We start from the raw sequence: 15,581 nt of genomic DNA, 5'->3' as shown, positions 1-15,581 counted from the left end.
AGAACAGCACTACACTTGATACTGGAGTGGGAAAAAAGAAAGTGAAAGGAGGGTGCATGCAGTTGGTTTCAGAATCAGAAATGATCTACTCATGCATCAAACAATCTACTGCATTATCCAGCAGATCATCAATGGCCAGATTAAAAAAATTAATAAATGGTTTTATCACTGTTATTGTAACCTGCACACCTGAGAAGACGTAATTTCTATACCCAACTCAACAAAATCATTTATAGGGTAAACATAAATGACAGATTCTTTCTACTTTTAATGGATTTTAATGCCAACACGGGAGCTGACGATTATGCCTGGGATGGTGTACTTGGTCACCATGGTATTGATAAGATGAATGAAAACGGCCAGTGCATTCTCGACTTTTGCAATTATCACTCGCTGTGTAACATATACCTTCGATGGAAAAATGAGGAGTAAAGTAACTTAGCACCACCTACATTCAACATACTGCCACCAACTCGACCATGTAATCACCAGAAGGAAGCACCTCTGATGTGTGTGTGTGTGTGCTACACACGAGAAGTATGCACAGTGCCATCTGTGACACACATCATGCAATAGTTAGGTGCAAGACTCTCATTGAACCACGCAAATTTCATAATACAAGACAAAAAAAAACAGCCAAAAAGTTAAACACTGCAAATCTAAAACAAGCTGATATTGGTAACAATAATCCAAGAAGAGAAACAGTGCTCACAATTTCATGATGCATTGCTGGTGACTATATGACCAAGCAAACGTTTTTAAAGCAATGAATTCAATTCAATATTTGGGTATGTCCTTCCTTCCATTCGTCCATAAAAATGAAGAAAAAGAACCTTTACAACCCACCGTGTTTAATACTCAAGGGTTCCAAAGAGTAATACTTATGGGTTTCATTTGTTTCGAGGATTTCCATATTTCATTTTAAGAATGCCAAACTGAACCACTTCCTTTGGACACAGATGCAATATATATATATATATATATATATATATATATATATATATATATATATATATATATATATATATATATATATATATATATATACTAACGATACCCCTGCACATGCACGGAATAGCAGTACAACATAGCTGGTAGCAGACGACAGATCGTACACGGGGAATGACAAAAATACGCATTGTGCAAAATGCAAGTGGTACTATGGAACGCCAAGACTTCCCAAACATTGTCGGCATGTCCGCTAAGTGCCACAGCAATTTCATAGGGATCGTGTGACGGTGAGCCAAGTTTTTAGTGTGCAAGCTTGGTATTATATATATATATATATATATATATATATATATATATATATATATATATATATATATATATATATATATATATATACATACAGGGGGCTGCAAAAGTAGGTAAACAGGAATGAAAAACAAAACGTGCGCACAAAACATATTTTATTGATTATACAAGCATATTAATAATAACATATCAATAATAAACATATTAATCCCTCAAATGTTCAAACTGTTTGCCCCCGGCATTCACACACTCCCCGGAATTCCTAGCACCACTAATATAATACTGGTATAATCCTCACTGTATACCTACTTTTGCAGCCCCATATATATATATATATATATATATATATATATATATATATATATATATATATATATATATATATATATATATATATATATATATATATATATATATACAGTCAACCCCCGCTTTATCGCGGTTCACCTATTGCTCCCCCGGTTCATTGCGGGTTTTCCCTTGGAACGTAACTAATTTTTCTGCGGATTCCCCCGGTACATCGCGGTAATAATATATAAAATATAAATTATTTAAGCAATAAATTATAACGCGTGGTGCTCGACCAGTCGCACAACGCACGAGACAAAGTTTCGCTTGTGAACTTCGAATATTTTCTACGTTTTTTTATCCAAGCCCCTCAATGCTGCCGAAACGCCCTGCACCTTCTAAGGCTTCTGGCAAGGAACCGAAGCGCCAAAGGAAGGTCCTGACGCTCCAGAAGAAGGTTAAGGTGCTCGATATGCTTCGGGAAGGAAAAAGGTTTGCCGCCGTTGGACGAGCACTGCTCGTACCCAGCACCTCAAAACCGACCAGACTAGACGAGTCGATCTCCAGCACCTCAAACCCGATCACTCCCAAACCGACCAGACCAGACGAGTCGATCTCCAGCACCTCAAACCCAATCACTGCCAAACCGACGAGACCAGACGAGTCGATCTCAGGCACCTCAAACCCGATCACTCCCAAACCGACCAGACCAGAAGAGTCGATTTTTTTTTTCGGGGAGGCGTCCATTCATCGCGGATTTTCACTTAGCGCGGGGAGGTTTGGAACGTAACCCCCACGAGAAACGGGGGATTACTGTATATTGTTACGAATTCTGGCCCGCCAGGCGTGCGAGCGATTGCGTAACTCCAATCGCAACCGCGTCGCCCACCGGACGGACAATTCAGTCGTGACCTTCCTGGAACTACCGCCAGGAGCCAGTCACGGGTGGGGGTTTAACCTCACCACGATCGTGCCAATTGCCCACCCGCGCAGGATAGGGTTGCTCGCCAAATTCGACCTACCTAAGTACTTGCGCGAGTAGTCGACCGGGCGATCGTACCTCGCCGCAGGTCGGCCTAGGACACGAACCGCTTAAGCGGTCCGTTCCGTGCTACAGTGATAACTGAGCGGTGTTATCGCCGACCTCGACGGATCAGATTCTCTTCTTTACCCTGGGTGTTCAAAACGCACTACTAATTTATTCCGTGATTCAAGATGGCACTTTCAATGGGGAAAGAGACGACAAACGGGATACATTTCACACAAGGACATTTATTACAGAGCACATATTGCACACACAACACAAGCAAGGAATCATGCAATTTACAAGAAAAGCGTTACCACCGAATACGAGCAATGTACAGTCACTTACACAGGTCTAACTTATAGGGACACGGCGCCACAGCAGTCATACAAAAGCAAAAGAAATGGAAAGAAAAGACCCCCTCACAGACAAGGGGGTCAGGCTGGACCACTTGGGTCTTTATGACACGGGACCTGGGAGACCGAACGGGTCCCGCGAGACCGTAGCAGGTTACCTGCCCCCTCGAGGGGCGATGTTCGGCGAGCCCTCTCCGGCACTCTCCTCTCATGCACGCCTCGACCCGGGACCACTACACGCAACCCTCACGACTTGGCGCCCAGAGGGAGAGACGAGCCTTCGACGATCTAGAGCCCGACGAGTCCAAACACGACATCCCAGGCAGGAGAGAGGAAGAATCCAACGCGATGATCCAGGCAGGAGAGAGGAGGAATCCAACGCGATGATCCAGGCAGGAGAGGGAGAGAGCTCAAACACGACGTCCACCAAGAGAGCGAGCCCACGCGCGGTCTGCCCTATGTAGCGTGGGGCTCCGCCCCTTCGCTCCACCCCCTTTTTGGCTCCGCCTCTCCTCCAGCCCTTTCGAGAAGCTCCTCGAAAAGGTGCGTTCCCTCCTCACGGCCGCCTCACACACCGTATCCACCAATCGCCAGCGAGCTCTCGCAGCCTCTCCCGTCAGCCCCGGCGCCGCAAAAAAGGCGAGAAAACTCACGCGCCGTTGTAGGCCTTTCACGGGGCCTTCGTTTTAAGTCTTCGGACGGTCCAAAATAAGGATAGAACAGAAAAACGGCTATCTCAAAGAGTCGCAGCCCGATGAATCACACAAATTCCCTTTAAACAACGGTGGGAAACTATCTGCACATAAACTTAGCGTCATAACTGATCTAAGGACCCTTTATGGTGTATTGCGAATTTCCACAGCAGTAACAATATATATATATATATATATATATATATATATATATATATATATATATATATATATATATATATATATATATATATATATATATATATATATATATATGTTACGGTTCTCGGAACCGTATACATACATCATACAGGTGTCCCAAGTTAGTTATGCCATTAAGTATATGTGCAGATAGAACCCCTCCTTGTGTGTAGTGGGAAAGCAAAAGGGGGTGCGTTGTGATGGCTTTTAGTTAGGTTTTTCAATCATTTCTCCCCTATTATTTTGAACCACAGTACCTTCCTCTCGCTTTCCGAGGCAAAATCTTTGTGCAGTACCTTCTTCTCGCTTTCTGAGGCAAAATCTTTGTGCAGTACCTTTTTGGCGAGTCCGGACACGCATGGAGTGGGCGGGCTTCCCGACATGGCCGAAACTCCGTCCAGAAATGGCGGATCCCATGGAAGCCCTGGCCAACCAGGGTGGACAGAGATATCTGCTTCGTCAAGGCCCCGCCCTGACCTTGGGGATCTATAAATTACGACACCATTCTCAGTCTTGGGGTTCTTTTTCGGGGGTCGTTCGTTCAGAGAGGGTGAGCTGGAAAGTGAGTCGTCTTGAGAGGGTGTGGGTGAGTCGGAGAGTTCGTTGAGAGAGTGAGAGACCCAAAGACTCAGCCTCATCGTGGGAGATATCCAATGATCCTGCGTGCCTAGGAATCCACATCGCGGAGCCAAGAAAGGTTCGCACACTGTTTGTGACTGGTCTATCCTACGACATCAAGCGTCGGGAACTCCACCTGCTCTTTCACACTTTCAAGCCCCGTTCATACCTTGGACTCGGCACTCTCCACCCGGGCTCCACCGCGCACACACGAACTCCACACGTGCTGCTGTGGGCCGAGCTGCGCGACCATTGTCTGGTGCCGCACCATGGAGCATCCCTTTCCCCGAAACTCAGGTACCAAAAGAACTGCGACCTCAGCTCACTCCCTCCCTGGCTACAAAAGTCCTTGCCATTCATCTGGGTTTATTTAGTCTGAGTGTGCGTCTGAGTGTGTCGCCGTCTGGTAAGTAGTACTGTATAAGTGCTTTGATCATTGTAAATCTTGCGATAAGTCTGCTCTGTGTCCTTTTTTAAGTTGATTGTAAATATATTATTGTAGAAATGCTCCCAGTTCGTTTTTGTCTTTTCCTTCATTGGTCCAGCATGGTTCGCATCTGAGTTTAATCTGGGTCTTTATCCCCGATAATCTGTTCATTCTTGCCGGTACGTTCTTGGCAGGTCCGCTCAGCTGCATCTGAACCGGAAAGGTAGTTGGTGGAGTGATCCGGTTCGAGCAAGGCGTACTGAGGGCCTGGTTCCCCGGTAGTTGTAACTGCGTGGTTAATAAGGCAAATTGATTCTAGACCAAAAGACCCTACGCTACGCGGTGGAGGTATTGGCGTCCATGGTCGGTTAAGCGACCCGCCGCGTCACGGAATTATCGGTGAGCGACGGCCTACAATTCCAGGAGTCTGGTGGGAGATGACGTAACTTCCCCCACCGAGTGGTCATTCTCGCCACCGGACCCTGGCCCGCAATGATATATATATATATATATATATATATATATATATATATATATATATATATATATATATATATATATATATATATATATATATATATATTTTTTGACCAAGGATAGAAATCAGCCTGACTGGTTTATTGACATCAAAGATATGTTGAGGCCAATTATTGAAGAGAAATGAAATGCTCACATTACCTGACAGGCCAGCGGTAAACCTCAAAGGGCTATATTTTAGGAGTTTAATTCAACCGGCTTGACACAAAGCTACCACAGGTCTCGTATGAAAGATGGTGATCTCAGTAACACATTTAGCCCTGTTGTCCTCGTATTTTGGTGTGCGGTCCATGAAATATTCACATTTGAAGGATACACCGGTCTGAATATTTGGACCATTTCAGAAAATCACATAATTTGTCATGTTGAAGACAATATGACACATCCGTTCCGGACCACTGATCATCCAGATGAACATCTTGTGAATATATCAAGTGGTGTCATCGCTTCCAAGAATATTCAGAAGTCCTTGTTGTCTGTCCACGACCTGGGGAAAAGACAGATGGAAGAGTACATCACAGAATCTGTTTACACTGGGGGGCAGAGAAGCTTGTACCAGCCAATCCCAAAATCCAAACTCAAAATTTTTTCGATTTCAAAAAAGAAAACAAAAATCCTGATTTTGGGTCAGAAAGCATTGGTTGCAATCAACCCGGAAATGGTTTTCTGCCGTGCTTTGCTATTGACTCAAGTCTGCCCTGACCTGAACATGAAGCACATCCTGGGCTATCCCATTACGTCTGTTCCAACATCTATCTTTCATGAAGATGGAGCTCCACGGAAGAACACCAAAGCAGAACTAGGGCATATTCTTGAGGGCCTAGTCGATGAAGAGCACGAAAACACTGCCAGTGACAATCAACATCGCAGCGTGTACATCAGGGATGCTATGGCTGAACTCCATATTCTGGGTGTAAATGGTGGTACGTTTGGTAACTTGGCGCAGTGTAACCTAAACCAGTTGCTTCATTGCATCAAAACACGTCTTTGACCAATATGATGATGTCAATTCTGTGAAGACAGAGGAAAGAACGAGATGCCTTGCTGTTGCTGGTGGATCCCGAAGCTACCAAGTCATTGCTGGACGCCCAGTACCACAATGGACGAAATTCATGGCTCTATCATCAAACAAATCCACCTTGACACACTTCATCTGTAGTCACGTCACGCAACATGCACCAGCAGCAAAAGAACTTTCAGATCACCAAGGAAAGTGGATCTATTTGTCTGGTGGCTTCTCTGATGGTTCGCTTACAGCATGCCTTTCATCTGCAGGAATGTATGTATCATGACAGTCAACTCGGATCAATGCAGGAAGAGGCAAATTATCGGATATTTCTTCATGTGAAGCATGCCGATGATGAGTTCAGACGTAACAATGTGCGTGGGTCCATTACAATCAAATCAGCAGACACTGATGTGATTGTCTTAGCAGTCCACTACTTTCCACAGTTGCGGGACACTGCCGAAATATGGATAGAGAAAAGAACATCAGCAGGTTGCAAGCTTATCCCGGTCCATCAGATATGTTACAGCTTGCTTCCAGAAATGTGTACCCGGCTTCCTGCGTTTCATGCCCTGACAGGATGTGACTCTGTATCAGCATTCTTCGGCTATGGTAAAAAGAAAGCATGGAAAGCTATGAAGACACTGCATCTTCAGAATAATGGTCCACACCTCGAAGTCCTTGCCACTGACGATCTCCAGGAGGCAGTGGCTGCTTCAATACATTTTGTCAGTGCCATGTATGATTCTCAAGGGAAATATATGGATGCACACACAAATTTGAATGATCTTTGGGAGAAACTCGCAGCGACCAAATATGTCCCAGTGCATAAGTTGCCTCCGTCCGAACCAGCTTTTCTCGAACGTGTGAAGAGATCCGTTCACCAAACCCGAGTATGGATGAATGCCCACCTGGCAAATCCAGAAATTCCCACACCAGAGGGTCGTGGATGGTACAGAGGAGAAGGTGTGCTGCATCCCACATTGTTTGATGGATCCACATCAGCGGACATGTTAAATGGTCTTGTGTGTTCATGCCGTGGTGGTGAACCATGTACCAACAGCTGCAGCTGCTCACAAGACAGTTTGCCTTGCCCTAACAAGTGCATGTGTGCCACCAGTGACGGCAGTGTGGCAATGAACTGTCACATGGTGACCAAAATGACACGGACAGTGATGGTTGAACATATCGAGGACACTCGCTCAAAATATGTTTTAGTTCATTTCTCGTAGAACATTGTGTATTGATGTAACATATAGTTATCACATTACTTGTGCAAACTTCAGTCACTATATCGTATAATTTGCTAGTAGAAATGTGTTTCAAAATATTCTCATTATATTGATATGGTAAACTGAACACATATAAAATAAAGAAAAAATATGACAATTGGCAGGTGTTTGTTTCTATAGTTGATTTTCGAAGTTAGCGGTCTGAAAATTACGTCTTTTTTTCTATTAAAAGCACTCAAATGTACATATATTTATCTAGAAGTATTCCATTAAGTAACTAGTGGTATTCCCCTGTTCATTCTGCACATTTCAATACCCTCATGTAAAAATAGGGCGCATTGCTTTGTAGTTATGGCTAATTCACTGATTTTTGGAAATGGTCAAAATTTTCTCGTGGGGGTATCCTTCAGGTGTGAATATTTCATGGGCCGCACAGCAAAAAATCAGGACAACAGGGCAAAATGAGTTACTGAGATCCCCATCTTTCATATGAGACCTCTTGGAGCTTTGTATCAAGCCGGTTGATTAAGTACCAAAAAGTCTGACCTATACCGCTGGCCTATGAGGAGCTAATCCATCCTGAGCTTCTTCAGTGAAACGATAGAGAGCAAAGTGTTTTTTTTCACTGCTCAGAGTGAAATAAGACACTGCGTCCAGCAATATTGGTTTAAATTATGTGAATTGTTTCAACTCTGCGCCAATCATGGTGACCTTCGTGGGCAATAGCAAGGGATAAACAAAGCTATTTGTCCTGTTGCACTGAAAACAGGTTCACTATTAGATAGGTAAGGAAATCTTCAAAAAGACCAGCACAATAGCTGCACTGTTGGCCAGAATATTTTGAAATGTTCTGAAACACCTCGATGAGCTTTTGATGTAAAAGCTCTTCATAAAATTTTTCTATTTTTTTTTTTCAGAAGGAATTTCAATGCAGGAGGGGGCCATTAGACCCATCAAAGTCTGGACTCTGTTTTCCACCTTATGGATGCTTAGCATCAAGACAGGGAGCAGCACTATATATATATATATATATATATATATATATATATATATATATATATACATATATATATATATATATATATATATATATATATATATATATATATATATATATATATATATATATATATATATATATATATATATATATATATATATATATATATATACATGTGTGTACATCTTATATATTATTTCCGAGTTTGTGGTTTCGTGTCGCGCTATCTTCGACTTTGTTCTGCGCTCGAGTAACGTGATGTTCGGCTTACATTATCTCAAAGACCACATGAGGTGCATGGTACAAAAAAAAAATAAAATGGTTCTGAAACAGTGAAATCGTATTCCACTTTCTGCATTAAAGTAAAATTACTACTGATACTCTGCATCAGTTCCTTTCTCAAACACACTCACCGCAACATGTCGCGCAGAGCGCGGGTTATGCTAGTATTTTTAATGTATACGAGACGACCCATGAACCCGTTGGGTTCCCGTTGTGACAGCGGTTGATAAAAAATCATTTCAAAACATAAATAAATAAATAAAGATAGCTCCAGCGAACAATACTGCTGAGGTTGTTTGCAGTGATCAAATAATCCCAAAGAGTACTTGACTGAATTGGGAATTGATTTTTATCTTGCCAAAATGAAGTTTTTGAAAGATATGTTAGTCAGCTTGTATGTTTTTTTTTTTGTTTGTCTGTAATCACGTATAAAAAATTCTGCAGAGCACAGTTATCATTGGAAATTTTTGTAACTTCGCATATCAGAGGCCTATAGAGGTCCCTTTCAGCGCATAAAATTTTGAAGGTCAAGGTCAAAGGTCAAGGTCACTTTGTCGCAAATCAGGGGAGTCGACGAAACCCTTATTTTTTGAGTAATTTTGATCGGATAGTCTTCAAACTTCATGGGAATATAGTTCATGGTCTGGCGCTCAGCTGATTAATTTTTGGTGGCGATTGGCCTTGACCTTCATGGTTAGCGCCGAAGGTCAAACATATTTGACCCCAAGGTCAAATTTTCAAGTTTTAGAAACCATATCGTGTAGTACCTCAAATTGAACACCTCAATGAGTGCTTTCTAGATATGTCAAGCTTGAGACATTATGACGTCATTTGGTGACGTTATGAGGCAAACGCATATTTTTCATGGTTACTCTCGAACGATTCTCATCGGAATCTCTCGTAGGCAGATATTCCTCAAGGAGTCGCTCCTGGTGGATAGCAGCTCTGTTCACCTCAGTGTGACCTTAAAGAAGTCACACGTGGTCACCTTTTGGCAAGATACGGGGTCACCCTGCGGGTGGCATTGGTTTATTTAATTTTTTTTTCGTTCCCCTATTTGAACGAAACTTGATATTGCTCGTCCATTTGAAAAAAAAAAAAAACGGAGAAAAGTCGAAGAAATTATTGTGCGTAATCTTCTAAACACAATTTTATTTATGAATGAACATGGAAGTATTAGATCAAAATGGCGATGTTTATTTTATGCTTCAAAATAAACCGTTCTTTGTCTCTACTAAATGTTTGAGATTTTAAAAATAAATCATTTCAAGAAAAAAAAAAGATAGCTCCAGCGAACTATGCCGCTGAGGTTGTTTGCATTGATCAAATACTCCCAAAGAGTACTTGACTGAATCGGGAATTTATTTTTTCATAATTTTTTTCTGTTGCCCGATTTTAACGAAACTTGATACTGCACACCGCAGGAGAATGGTAAGTAAGGTGACCCTAAAATTTTTGCGCTATTGTGTACCGTTTTGACTATTTCAGAAATATACATACATACATACAAGATGTGAGTTTTAGTGATGTATAGATAGATAGATAGATATTTTTATACATATATATATATATATATTAATATTTTTATGTATATATATATATATATATTTTTATATTTACATATATATAATATATTTGTATTTTTTAATATTTATATATGCAGTCATGCGCCACTTAACGACGGGGATACGTTCTGAGAAATGCGTCGTTAAGCGATGTCGTCATTGTGCGAATATCATCGAGTGTACTTGCACAAATCTAGATGGTATTGCCTGTTACACACCTCGGCTATATGGCATAGCCTATTGCTCCAAGGCTACAAACCAGTACAGCATGTTAGTGCATTGAATACTATTGGCAATTGCAACACAATGGTGAGTATTTGTGCAGCTCAACATATCTAAACATAGAAAAGGTACAGTAATAAGCTCAAATGAGCTAAGATCCTCGTCCTCTTAATGATGACGTCATAAAAACGAATATGACGTCATTGTGATGTATCAGGTTTGCGATAAATTATCTGTACTAATGCCCGGCTTGATTCCCGCAAACAAAATTCAAACAGCTTGCCTAGTTTCGGAGATAATGGTATAGGCAATTTCCATTAGCGGTGATATTATGTCAACTTTTTTTTCTAGGAAGAATTTCCAAAATCGGAGATTGTTACTGCCTGCGCGTGGGCTTTCTGCATATACATGGCAAGCTTCATGAAGATCCTATGAAAACTCTGGGTTGTGAAACAAAAAATGTAAAAAAATAGGAATGACGTCATAAAAATTGATATGACGTCATAGTGATGTATCATATGTGCGGTAATTCATCTCTGCTAATGCCCTGTTCGATTCCCGCAAACAGAATTCAAAAAGCTTGCCTTGTTTCGGAGATAATTTTTTGGCGATTTCCATTAGCGGAGATATTTTGACGTCATAACCTTTTTTGTAGGAGGAATTTTCAAAATCTGAGATGGTTACTGTCTGCGCATTGATCATGATGAAGATGGTGCATGAAGCATGCTGCTGTACAGCAGTGAAAGTTGGACAACTTGCAGTCGACATGACCAACAACATAACACTTTTCACCTTTGCTGCCTTCTCCGCATCTTTGGGTTAAAGTGGTTTGACAACGTTCCAAACACCACTATCCAATGCCATCTCAAAGTACCGGCATGAGGAAAAGATGTCCACGAAGGGTTGGTCATACTCGTCGTATGAATGATGGACACATCCCAAAGGGCCTTCTGTATGGTGAGCTTCAAAATGTATCAACAAATTGGGCGTCCATAGCTCTGTTACAAGGATGTCAAGACAAGAGATGCTGACAAATTCTATATCAAAAAGCAATTAGGAAGAGCTTGCAAAGCAGCACAGCTCCTGGAGGCAGTCTCTTAACTGAGTACAAAATGCAAAAGAGAAAGACAGATGAAAGGAGAGAGAGGGTCCAAAGGAGAAATATTGCTGAAATAACGGGAGAGGTTTGTACTTTTGTTCAGGTACATGTCAGGTCAGGTCAGGTATGGGAGCATGTGCCAGAACAGCACGTCGCTGCGTCCACTTTCCGCCGCTACTCCAGGGGCCTCCGTCTGGCCATCCCCCAGGCAGATGCCAGGCCCATCCCCATCTCCTTGAGATGATGGTCAACCTGTTGCAACCATGAGGCACGTGGTTGACCCACTGGCCTCCTCCACTCATGAGACTCCCTCGCTGAGAGAATCTGGTGAGCAGGATCAGAGTCAGGAAAACGAGCCACATGTCCATACAGCCGCAACTGACGCTCACGGACTATGCAGGTAACAAATCTCATCCGAGTCTCTCTCAGCAACCGCTCGTTGGACACAAAATCCGACCAGCGATAGCCAAGGATTCTCCGAAGAGACCTGGTACCAAAGGAATTAAGTCTCCGTCTCAGATCCTTGGTCAGAGTCCAAGTCTCGCACCCATAGAGCAAGACTGGAAGTACCAAGGACCTGAAGACTCGGACTTTCGTCCTCCCGCACAGGTACCGGCAGTGCCACACCCCATGATCCAGTGAATCCATGACTCCCCAGGCCCGACCCAGACGTCTATTGACCTCTGACTCGCAGCCAGCAGAGACATGAATATCACTGCCAAGGTAAGTGAATCTCTCCATGGCCTCAACATCCTCAACACAAACAGACACAGACAGGACAGCAGCATCCAAGATGTCACCGAAAGCCTGGATCTTAGTTTTGACCCAAGAAACCCGTAATCCCAACGGCTCCGACTCCTCATTCAGCACCTCGAGGGCCCCCAAGAGGATGTCTAAAGTCTCCGCAAAGATGACTGCATCATCTGCAAAGTCAAGGTCCGAGATCTTGACATTCCCAAATGACGCACCGCAACTTGATCTCTCCGACATCCTCCCTAGAAACCAGTCCATACAAGTGCTGAAAAGTGTGGGGGGCCAGTACACATCCCTGACGAACTCCAGTAACAACTGGAAATAAGTCAGAGGTGGTACCACCACACTTCACAGCACTCTCAGTACCAGAGTAGAGTTTAGACATCAGATCGATCAGTTTTGGTGGCACACCACGAAGACCAAGAATCCTCCAGAGGACATCCCGATTCACTGAATCGAACGCTTTACAGAGATCAACATAGGCTGCAAGCAGCCCCTGCCGAAACTCTCGTCTGCGTTCGGTGAGGACACGAAGTGCAAGGATACGGTCAATCGTTGACCTCTTTGGTGTAAAGCCTGACTGCTCTGGACGCTGGTGCTCAAGCAGATGGTGGCGAACCCTATCAAGAATTATCCGAGCAAAGACCTTGCCCGGCACTGAGAGCAGCGTCACCCCTCGGTAGTTGTTGCAGTCTTGGCGATCACCCTTCCCTTTCCAGAGAGGGACAACAAGGCCCCTCTTCCAGTCAGTTGGGATGATGCCTGTGTTCCAGGCAGAGCACAAAACTGCATGCAACGACACGAGTGCAGCATTTCCACCAGCCTTGAGAAGTTCGGCATGGATGCCACAGATCCCTGGAGCTTTGCCCCGTTTCAACTGGTTCACCGCAGCCCGTGTTTCCACAAGCGTAGGTGGACCACAGTTGATTCGAGGGTCAGCAACAGGGATTGTAACACCCTTGACGTCCAACTCGACAGTTGGGGGATCAGCCTGGTACAACCGCTCAAAGTAACCGGCCCAGCGGGCCTTCACTTCAGACTCCTCTGTCAAGAGCCGACCACTCTCTGCTCGAACTGTAGTGCTCCGAGGGATGGGCTTGGATGAACGTAATGCGCGAATTCCCCTGTAAGCGGGACGAGAATCACCTGTCCACAGGTGATGCTCTACCCCCTCACAGATTCCTCGCACATAGGCCTCCTTGTCCACCCTCAGTGCACGTACAGTTTTACGCCTCAGCTCCCTGAACAGCTCAGCTCTGCCATTCAGCCTGGCCCTGCGACTCTGGTCAATGGTATCCAGTGTCCCTTGAGAGACAAAATTCTTCTTTGCCCTGCGGTGAGCTCCAAGGCATCCACTGGCAACATCGAGGACGGTGGTCTTGAAGGCGCTCCACAACTCTTCAGGACCCCCCAAAGCACCCAGACCCCCCAAGTGTCCACTCAGCCTGTTCGCAAACTCCTCAGCTACTCTCTCATCCCTGAGCTTGGCAACATCCAGCCTCGGCTGGGATGGTACCATTCTCCAGGATTTAAGGTGCAGCTTTAGAGTTGCTACAACAAGCCTGTAGTCAGTATTGAGGAACTGAGCACTCCGGTAGACCCTGCAGTTCTGGATCATCCTCCAACGACCGTCAATGAGGACATGGTCAATCTCCTTTGCCACACCACCAGCGTTGGAATACCAAGTCCAGCGATGAGCTTGTGGGCGCTGAAACCATGAACCAGCCACCCTAAGTCCATGACTTCTTGCAAAGTCAAGGAACTTGGTGCCATTCTGGTTCATAGTTCCTGACCCATGGGGACCAACACACACCTCATAACCGTCCCTATCAGTTCCAGTCGATGCATTGAAATCCCCCAAGACTAGAAGTGTATCTCGTTTGGGGCACTGATCAACCACAGACTCGAGTGTGGCGTAGAATGCATCCTTCACGGTGAGATCACTCGCCTCAGTCGGAGCATAAACAGAGACCAGGGAAATGACACCTAAGGAGTGACGAATCCTTAATCTCATAATACGCTCGTTGACCGGTGTTACCTCAATTATCATTGGGGTCAGCTTATTGGACACAGCTACAGCAACTCCTTGGGTATGGTAACCATCAGAGCGACCAGACCAATAGTAGGTGTAACCACCCACCATTATCTCGCCGTAATCCGGTCTCCGAACCTCAGAGAGAGCTGCAATCCCGATGTCCAAACGCTTGAGCTCAGATGATAACAGAGACAGGTGATCATCCTCTCTTAGGGATAGGACATTCCAGGCACCCACCCGAAGGGACCGCCTCAGGTTAACCCAAGGAGACCGCCGTCTGGTGGACGACACCTCAGCACCACTCCGACACACTCTCCCGCAATCTGACCCAGGGATGTTACCCCGTGGTTTCCCTCCTATCAAAGATTGGGGGTCCCGAAGGCTTTGCCCCAATCCCGTCATCCGGTGAGCTGCCCTGCGAAGGGAAGCTGCACAGGAGGTACTCCCACGGAGTGGGTTTTCAGATTTTTTTGCGTTTTTGCGTTTTGCGGAATGAAGGGTTTTACGGTGGCCGGAGTGCAAATCCTGCCACCAACCTCCTAATAAGAAGTGACCCAACTGCAGGAGGACGTCCGCAGACACAGTTGGGCACTAGATATGGATGGCCGTTGGCTCACAAGGAGCTCCTCCGCCCTTTGACAGGTTTTGTTTTTAATCCTGCTGGGTGTCCATATCCAAACACCCTCCTCACCAGAAAACCTGGTGGAGGAGACTGTTTAGTCGCCGACAACCCGACCGTGGAACAGGTTAGTACAGGTTTACATGGAACCTGTAGCAGGTCACAGATCGAACCTGACCTGACAGAAGGTTGACAGGTACATGTGCAACTGTGAAATCTCCTCAAGGAATGGACGAGTCAGCCATTCAAACAAATGCAGAAACCCAACGTGCTGACATCATCCCATGTGAATAGATCCTGCCAATCAATGTGCCATCAATTTTGTTTTGTTAGATTTTGCTATTTTTTTCTTTTTTACAGAAAGTGAA

General features: G+C 44.3%; 1 protein-coding gene across 4 annotated transcripts in view; it reads left to right on the top strand.

Annotated features, from left to right (window-relative positions):
- The window catches only part of SLC50A1 (solute carrier family 50 member 1), a 73,153-nt gene that overhangs the window by 15,927 nt on the left and 41,645 nt on the right, over positions 1-15,581 (top strand). The gene's annotated exons all lie outside the window — the stretch shown is intronic.

Source organism: Eptatretus burgeri, chromosome 3 (genome assembly GCF_056783735.1).
Source record: "Eptatretus burgeri isolate ZD-2024b chromosome 3, Ebu_testis_v1, whole genome shotgun sequence".
Lineage (NCBI taxonomy): Eukaryota > Metazoa > Chordata > Myxini > Myxiniformes > Myxinidae > Eptatretus > Eptatretus burgeri.
The sequence above is the reverse complement of the archived record's forward strand: the minus strand, read 5'-3'. Positions and strand labels throughout refer to the sequence as shown.